Here is a 7,984-nt window from a genome sequence, read left to right as displayed (position 1 = left end):
TAAGGATCTGTAGCCAGCTTTGTAACTTGGATTCTAACCTTACCTGAAAATCTGGCTCAATGCCAGTAGAGGCCGAGAGCTAAAGGGGATATTTTGTATGTTAAAAAAAAGGTCAGGAAAAGCTGCAGGATTTTCTTTTTTCTTGGCTGCATTACAATACGTCAGATGTGTCTAAACTGTAGTATCAAGAGTCTCAAGGCTCTCTTTTTGGCACAGCTGGTGGTACAATAGACATATTGTATCTGCCTTCTGCAGGAGTCTACGGTCTTTACAATGAGACATCAATTACTGGATGCAATCCATTCGCTGCTGAAAAGAGATAGGATGAGTATGTGTACAATATATAAAAGACAAGGCTAGAATACAAAAAAAAAATACAAATGTACGAATCTTTCAGCCTCCCAATGATTTTCTGCTGTTCATCTTGTCAAATAAGGCAGAATTAACTAAAATGTAGGAGGCATCCCAAGAACAAACTGGGCTACCTCACTGACAACTGTACAGTAATGAATCATACATCACTGACACACAATCTGTCAAAACTATGATTTTCAGAATGCTAGAGATGTCAAAGACATACATGGTAACACGATGTTCTCTTTGATTCACTGCCATGCACATAGTTAATTTGTGGAACTTGTCAGTTTTTTTTACATTGCAGGCACTCACAGACTGGGAGAATCTTGGCCTGGACAGTGTGCCCAGCATCTGAGTGATGTGGACTGGAGCAGAAGTGGAAGCAGGCATATTTCACCCAACCACCCAATCCTGTGACCATCAATTCAATGTCCATCGAGATGTTACTTACCAAGAGGTGAGACTTGTACTCCATCGGTGGAGGATGTCTCATTCCATTGAGATAGATGACAGTTCTGTGGTCCCAATGCTGACTACATGAACAATAGTTGCTGAGACTCCTTCCAGTCCTCAGAGACTTAGTTGAGAGGGATAGGCACGTACACTGCTGGGGCCTAGTGACGAGGCACCAGGGATTGGGGTTGAGGCAGACTACAGCTGAACTGGACAGTGTAGGAAACATGGGAAAAGTGATTGGGGTGTATGAGGAGGAGAGCTGGGCCTCCTATCAAAACAAGGGAACCATAAAAGAGGTACTCTCCATACTTATCCACCATATGCCCACATAGTTACCTGTGGATTTCCCATCCCTTACTAATCTCAACCTGCCACCCATGAAACACAGTGGAGGCTACAAATGCCCCTGAAGCAGTCATTACTTGATTACTCAGGGCCTCAATTGGTAAATTCATAGGTAAGCTCTTAATATTGTGACTAGAGTCGAGTCAGACAGTAAGGGTGACAATGGTGATTCACTTCTCCACTCCTCCCACTCTCACTGCCCAGAAAGCCACCTGTCTGGGGTTGTAAACTCTTCCCCTTACTTTTACAAATTCTATCCAACCACAAAACCATGTCTAATTTGTGAATATGCAAAACCTAATTCTGGTCTCCTTCCTATCAGAAAGATGTTGTGAAACTTGAAAGGATTCAGAAAAGATTTACAAGGATGTTACCAGGGTTGGAGGATTTGAGCTGTAGGGAGAGGCTGAACAGGCTGGGGCAGTTTTCCCTGGAGCGTCGGAGGATGAGGGGTGACCTTATAGAGGTTTGCAAAATTATGAGGGGCATGGATAGGGTAAATAGGCAAAGTCTTTTCCCTGGGGTCAGGGAGTCCACAACTAGAGGGCATAGGTTTAAGGTGAGAGGGGAAATATATAAAAGAGACCTAAGAGGCAACTTTTTCACAGAGGGTGGTATGTGTACGGAATGAGCTGCCAGAGGAAGTGGTGGAGGCTGGTACAATTGCAACATTTAAAAGGCATCTGGATAGGAAGGGTTTGGAGTTATATGAGCCAGGTGCTGGCAGGTGGGACTAGATTGGGTTAGGATATCTGGTCGGCATGGATGGGTTGGACCAAAGGGTCTGTTTCCATGCTGTACATCTCTATGACTCTATGACTCTATTCAGGAAATGCAAGTAAAAGCTAATTACTATTAATCTGACAGGACAGCTATGAAAAAAATTGCTCTCCTGATCATGTAATGTTTATGTGATGGAAACATGTTTTGCCTGGATGATAGCATACTCAAAGTTTATATTCAATTGCAAATCTGTACAACATATACTGCTGCCACGACAAGAAAAAAAAATGTTTTGCACCAACTAGTTTATTGTTTTCACTGCTCTGATTAAACCCATTCTCCCTCAGGATATATTTAATCTGCCAAAACCATCAAAAACAATGAGATCTAAATCAAGTGGGATCTATAGCATGTGTGCAATCTACTCCATCAATTCATTGCCCAGCAGTAAAGGTGAAAATGATCTTTATGGTCTTTGTACCACTCAAAGCCTCAACCAAGCAAAACTCTCAGAATATTTATCCTAGCGTGCTTCCAGATTTTAAATATCTTAGAAGGGTTGTGATATTTGCATGGTCCAATTGAAATGTTGAAATATTGTGATCTGTGCTTAATTTTATGATTCTGTTCTCATTTTTGTGTATGTGCATGCATCGATGAATACATTTATTTATTATCAGTTGGGTAGTACAGGCAAGCTTTTATGGTGGGGTGTAGTGATAATTTCACTAGATAAATATGCTCAATATCTTGGTTAATGCTGTTGGGGCATGCATTTAAATCGTACCACATCAGCTGGTAGAATTAAAATTTAATTAATAAATTTGGAATTGGAATCTAGTGTCAATAAGGGTGAGCATGAAACTACTGTTCGAAAAAAAAATCTGATTCACTAGTGTCTTATAGGGTAGGAAATTCTTACCTGCTCTGGCCTAAGCGAGACTTGAGACCCTCAGTAATGTGATTGACTCTCAACTGCCGTCTGATAAGGCCCTACAAAGGCAGTCAGTCCAAAGGCTATTAGGGATGGTAAACAAATGCCAGGCTTGCCAGCAAAGCCCAAATCCAAAAAAAGCATTAAACAAATTTAAGCATAGTTGGCAAGGTTTGAGAAGGACAGAAGTCATCTTCTCAACCTACCTAAATCCATATAATTTAAGTCCATAACAATGTTGCTAGGTGGAAACTTAACAATACAAATTAATTGGTCTAACCAAGACCCCATTCTCAGCATTTATTAAAATATGGATGGAGAGGGGAATTTTAATTCTCGAGTTTTACATGAGGCTAAGTTTTGACTATGTATTCACTCTCCACATAAATAAACTGCTTCTTATTGTTTATTAAGTCCACAGCATTTTGAAAAGTGACTTCCATTTTCTCTCAGTGATTTATGTCACCTAAAATTAACTCTGTTCTCCACAGTGTTTTTCCTAGTTTATTGCATGGACTCCCAGAATCAACTTGACTGAATTTATCCTTTGGAGCCATATCCAACATAAGACCAGAATACCATAAGATATAGGAGCAAATTTAGGCCATCCAGCCCATCAAGTGTGTTCCACTCTTCGATCATGGCTGATATGGTTCACAATCCCATTCTCATGCCTTCTCTCCATAACCCTTGGGATCCCCTTACTTATCAAGAACCTATCTCTGTCTTAAATACACACATTGACTTGGCCTCCATAGCCTTCCGCAAATGAGTTGCACAGATTCCCTATCCACTACCTGAAGAAATTTCTCTTTGTCTCAATTCTAAAGGGTCATCCCTTCACTCTGAGGCTGTGCCATCAAGTCCTAGTCCATCCTACTAGTGGAAAAAGTTTCTCCACATCCACTTTATCCAGGTCAGAATTCTGTCTGTTTCAATCAGATTCCCCCACACCTTCCAAACTCCATCGAGTACAGACCCAGAGACTTCACTTGCTCCTCATATGAAAAACCCTTTAGCCCCTGCATCTTCTGGATCCCCTTCAATGCCAGCACATCCTTCCTTAGAAATAGGACCCAAAACTGCTCACAACATTCCAAATTCAGTCTGAACAGAGCCTTATACAGTCTCAGTAGTACAAACTCTTCTTATATTCTAGCATGTTTGAAATGAAGATGAACATTGCATTTGTATTCCTAACTGACAATTGAACACACAGGTTAACCTTAAGAGAATCCTGAACTAGGATGCCTAAGTGCCTTTGTGCTTCAGTCTTTCCCCATTTAGAAAATGATCTACACCTCATATTTTTCCACATTGTATTCCATCTGCCACTTCTTTGCCCACTCTCCTAACCTATCCAAGTCCTTCTGCAACCTCCCCGCTTCTTCAACACTACATATCCCTTCACCTATCCTTGTATCATCTGCAAACCTAGTAACAATGCCCTCGATTCCTTCATCCAGATCAATAATGCCATTCTGAAAAAAAAAACTTTCTCCCCCATGTCTTTCTTCTGCCAGTCAACCAACCTTCTATCTCTGCCCTCAAAACCAGGGGCTCTTATCCTATTTAGTAGCCTCCTGTGTGGAACCTTATCAAGGACTTTCTAGAAATCTTGACAATGATGTATCAACCTCCCTGCTCCCAGTCTTCATGTGGAAGGCAAAGTACCGGTATGGAGCACACTGCAGACTAGCTACAATAACAATGTGCACAGCCAGCACAAAGTACAGCTAACCTGCATATCTTAAAGGCACCCTGCCAACTTAAAGGTGAAATTGTACAAAAACTGATGCTGGAAGGCTGGTTAAGAACTCTCACCCTAACCCAGAAAGCTTAGCAACAGGAAAAAGGAAAAGACTCTGGGGTTTTCTGTTCCAGTGCCAGAGGCATGAGAAACAGGCCATTCAACCCCTTGCTCTGCCATTCAATATAATCAGAGCTGATCATCGAGCTCAACACCCTAATCCCACCCTTTCTTGATCCCTTTAGCCACAAGAGCTATACCCGACTCCCTCTTCAAAACAATATTTTGGTTTCAACTACTTTCTGTGGCAGCGAATTCCTGACAGTTACTTATCTCTGGCTGAATAAACTTCTCATCTCAGCCCTAAAAGATTTACAAATTATCCTTAAACTATGTTTCCTGGTTCTGAATTCCCCCACCATTAGGAACATCCTTCCTGCATGTAATTTTTCTAGTTTTGTTAGATTTTTATAGATTTCTGTGATACCCCCTCTTTCTACTAAAACTCCAATGAATACAATCTTAATTGACTCAATCCCTCCTCGTATATCAGTCTTGCCATCCCAGGAAACAATATGGTCAACCTTTCCCGTACTCCCTCGACAGCAAGAACGTCCTTCCTCAGATAAGGGCACCAAAACTGCATACAAAATTCAAGGTGTGGCCTCAGCAATGCCTTTTATAATTGCAGCAAGACCTCCTAGTCTCTGTATTTGAAACATTTTGCTATGAAGGCCAACAAACAGTTTGCCTTCTTCACTGCTTGCAGTACCTGTTTGTTTACTTTCAGCAACTGGTGCAGAAGGATACTCAGGTCTCATTGAATATTTTCCTCTCTCAATTTATAGCCGTTCTTCCTATTTTTGCTACATAAGTGTATAACCTCACATTTCTCCACCTTATTCTGCATTGCCTCCTCACTCAGCCTGTCCAAATCACACTGCAACATCTCTGCATCCTCCTGAGAACTTACCCTGCCACCCAGCTTTGTCTTATCTGCAAACTTTAGGATTTTGAATTTAGCTCCTTCCTCTAAATCATTCACCTATATTGTGAATAGCTGGGTCTTAGTACCAATCCCTGTGGTTGCCCACTAGTCACTGCCTGCCATTCAGAGAAAGACCATTTATTCCGAATCTTTGTTTCCTGTTTGCCAACCAATTTTCTATCCATCTCAATACACTACCTACAATCCCATGTGTTCTAAATTTACGCATTAATCTCTTTTGTCAAAACCCAAATAAATCACATCACTTTGATCCCCTGATCAACTCCATGAGTTACATCCTCAAAGAATTCCAGTGGATTTGCCAAGCATGATTTCACATTAATAAATCCATGCCAACTGTATGGTTCTATTACTATTTTCAAAGTGTGTGCTATAAAATTCTTGTTAATGGATTCTAACATCTCCTACATTACGGGTGTCAGGCTTGGTCTATAATATCTTGTTTGCTCCCTACCTCCATTTTAAATAGTGGGTTTACATTCCATACCATCCAAGCTGTACAACTGATCCAGAGTCTAAAGAATCTGAGGAGACGACCATCAATACATCTATTATTTCTAAGGTATTTTTTTAAGTACTCTGGGATGTAGGTTATCAGGCCCTGGGGAACTATCAACCTTCAATTCTATCAATTTCTCCAAAATAATTTCTCTACTAATACAGTTTTGCTTTAGTTCCTCCCTATCACTAAACCCTGGTTTCCTCATCATTCCGGTAGATTGTTTGTGTCTGCCTTTGTGAAGACAGAATTGAAGTATAAGTTTGGTTTGTCAACCATTTCTTTGTTCCCCATTATAAATTCTTCTGGTTCTGACTGTAAGTGATCGACATTATTTTTCACCAGTCTTTTTCTCTTTGCATAACTTTAAAAACCTTTACAATCAGCTCTTATAGCAGCTCTTAAACAGGCCCTTCGGCCCAACAAGTCCACACCGCCCCCGCCGAAGCGCAACCCACCCATACCCCTGCATTTACCCCTTACCTAACACTACGGGCAATTTAGCATGGCCAATTCACCTGACCTGCACATCTTTGTGATTGTGGGAGGAAACCGGAGTACCCGGAGGAAACCCACGCAGACACGGGGAGAATGTGCAAACTCCACACAGTCAGTCGCCTGAGGCGGGAATTGAACCCGGGTCTCTGGCGCTGTGAGGCAGCAGTGCTAACCACTGTGCCACCGTGCCGCCCACAAATGTGGCTATAAGAGCAGATCAGAGTCTGGGAATTCTATGGTAAGTAGCTCACCTCCTGGTTCCCCATAAACGAACCACCATGTGCAAGGCATAGTTGAGGACTATGTATCCACTTGTCATAAATGAAACTACCGGTAGAAGATGGCATGAAGTGTGAGTTGGCTATGATGGATTGGGAAATGTTACAGAAAGGAACAACAGTGGACAGGCAATGGGAACCACTCAAGAGTAAATGGGTGAACTACAAAAATTGTTTATTCTGGTGCAAGAATGCAAAGAGAACAAAAGCGAAACCATGGCTTAGAAGGGAAGTTAGAGATAGCAAAAAGGGCATACAAATTGGCAAGAAAAAACCAACAGAACTGAGAATTAGGAACATTTTAGAAATCAGCAAAGGAGGAACAAAGGATGGATTAAGAAGGGGAACATAGAGTAAAAGGCTAAGCTTTCAGGGAATATAACCTATTTGAATCCCATGGTAAACTTGAAAGCTGTATACATGGTTGGTCGGACTCTCCCATGAAACTTTTGAATGTTCTATACTACTGTATATCAGCTCCTTACTGAGTTTAAAGAGCCATTAGTTGGCTTTGAGCACATTTTGCACTCCCTCCAGAACTATCCTTTGAAATTCAAAACCTTCTATGTCAAAGGCATTAGCATCACAATTCGACCTCTGGAGCCATGCCCACCACCGCCGCTCCCCCCCACCCCCGCCCCGACCCATCCCACCCAATTGCTCCTGCCCTCACCTGCTCTGAAAGTTAGGTCCAACATATTTCCATACAGATCAGTGAGGTCCTCAAACATTCCTTGAGAAACAAAAGAGGGCAAGTGACCAGGGGGATGAGTTCCCAGGACCTGGTAGCAATGCTGTTTGAAATTGAATGGCCTCACATGAGTGGCTAAGGACAGGGAATTTCACACAGCAGTTTCTATCCACCAAACTCTTACAGTGCATCACAACCCTGTCATTCAGCTACCAACCAGCTCCAGCATTCAAGACTCAAGACTCATACTTTAAATTCAGATACTTCACCTCCCCCTCAGCCACCTCCAAATGTTGGTAGTTTCACATCCATCTCTTCCTGCTTCCACATAACCACAGCTACATCGATATAGCAGGCACACATTCAAACACATTGTAAAATGTTTATTGGCATTCTTCTCCTTCGTAGGTGTAGGTGGCCCAGTGACAAGGGGTATAAGCTGAG

The 7,984-nt window shown here is 41.9% G+C and overlaps 1 long non-coding RNA gene across 1 annotated transcript in view; it reads left to right on the top strand.

Annotated features, from left to right (window-relative positions):
* Positions 1-701: 701 nt before the first annotated feature.
* The window catches only part of LOC122551124 (uncharacterized), a 143,849-nt gene continuing 136,566 nt past the window's right edge, over positions 702-7,984 (top strand). Inside the window, exon 1 of the long non-coding RNA XR_015757347.1 lies at positions 702-814. This is a non-coding gene — a long non-coding RNA (uncharacterized LOC122551124). The remainder of the gene's footprint in view (positions 815-7,984) is intronic.

This window comes from Chiloscyllium plagiosum, unplaced genomic scaffold (genome assembly GCF_037043375.1).
Source record: "Chiloscyllium plagiosum isolate Xiang-an unplaced genomic scaffold, Cpla_swu_hap1 HiC_scaffold_6, whole genome shotgun sequence".
NCBI lineage: Eukaryota > Metazoa > Chordata > Chondrichthyes > Orectolobiformes > Hemiscylliidae > Chiloscyllium > Chiloscyllium plagiosum.
Note: the sequence above shows the minus strand (reverse complement) of the source record. Positions and strands in the feature narration are given on the sequence as shown.